This window comes from Rhagoletis pomonella, unplaced genomic scaffold, assembly GCF_013731165.1.
Source record: "Rhagoletis pomonella isolate Grant_MI unplaced genomic scaffold, Rhpom_1.0 Rhpom_scaffold_00004, whole genome shotgun sequence".
Taxonomy (NCBI): Eukaryota; Metazoa; Arthropoda; class Insecta; order Diptera; family Tephritidae; genus Rhagoletis; species Rhagoletis pomonella.
The window spans coordinates 16,710,267-16,711,719 of record NW_023458558.1 but is presented as its reverse complement, the minus strand read 5'-3'; positions in this window follow the sequence as shown (position 1 = coordinate 16,711,719).

Here is a 1,453-nt window from a genome sequence, read left to right as displayed (position 1 = left end):
TTTTTTCTCTATTATGAAGAGGCTCGCCTGAGGAGCCCTGTAGACGGAGGAGAAAGTGAAGCATGTGATTGAATTCTTGGGTATTTGCTGTTTCAAGCTGGAAAGTTGAGTGGTGCCACACCCCCATCATTTTTTTGTACCAGCCTCGAACTAGCAGATACTTTTAGGAACGCAACCCATAAAAGTACTGCCAATATTGAACGTGTAGCACTTTCAAAACGCGATCCATGCATTTCGTCAGTACATATTTTACTCTCATAATGCGAACATCGGCTCTGCCTTCGCTCTCGGGGCTTAAAATCTTGCAAAACAAATTTTAATTAACATTGGAAATTTTAAAATAATTGTGGAATGCATTATCTGTGAATTATACGTACAAAATAAAAATATTTTCTTGCGTCATAATAAGCTTTCAGTACATCAGTTGCATCAATATGGATCGCGATCCAAATATCGTGATAATTACTGACCGTGTGACAGAGCCCTAAGAGTACAATATATGGCTGGATAGATCTTGCATGACATTTTCTTAGCAAAGTATACATATGTTCTTCTTACAGCATAAAATTAGGTACAGTTTTCAATGAAATACGTTTTAAACGAATTTGGAGCTACATTAAGGGGTTTAATCACACAGAAATAAATGTTAATATAACCTATCTATACAATAAAGTTTTTACTCACACATAAATAATCTTTAATACCTGTCTATATATATATATATATATATGTATATTAAGGTAGTAGTATGTATTTCAGACTTAAGTTAATAGCATATTCGTGTAATGCAAACGAAACATTGTTTTTTTTTCTTTTGAGATTTCGATGTTTAAGAATTTGCAAGATAAACATCGTCAACTTAATTCACAAAGGCCCTAACCAACAAATTTTTCATTTTACACGATAAGTAAAAAAGCATAAGGGTAATTCATCTAAACGCGTAAATGCCTCGTTACCGTGTAAACTCGTAAACTATGGAAAATCGGTTTATTTACGGGGCATGAAAGGGGCATGTTTTCAGTACTAACACTTCAAAAGTTTTTTTTTTGGAAGGTGTACATTAGACTGGGTCGAAAAAAAAAGTTGCTAATGTCCGCCCCTAAATTTAAAGATTATGTTGAGAGGGTTCTGGAAAATTTTTATTTTTTTTTTAACCCTCCGAAATACAGCCGAAATGGTTTTTTCGTTGTAACTTGGTTATTTGACGGCCGATTTTTAAAATTGATATGTCGTTATTTTTGTCTTGAGAAGCTTCACTTTTCGTTCTTATGTCTTTTTAAGCTTTGAAGTCGCGTTCGCATGATAAGGGCAGAAACAAAATTTTACCCCCCCTAAAGTATATTTTTTTCCTTACCAAACGAAAGTACTTAAAAATTCAAGAAAATGTTGCCTTCAAACTATATTACTAAAATAATAAACAAAGGAGTTATAGCACTTTTAATATCACAGGTCA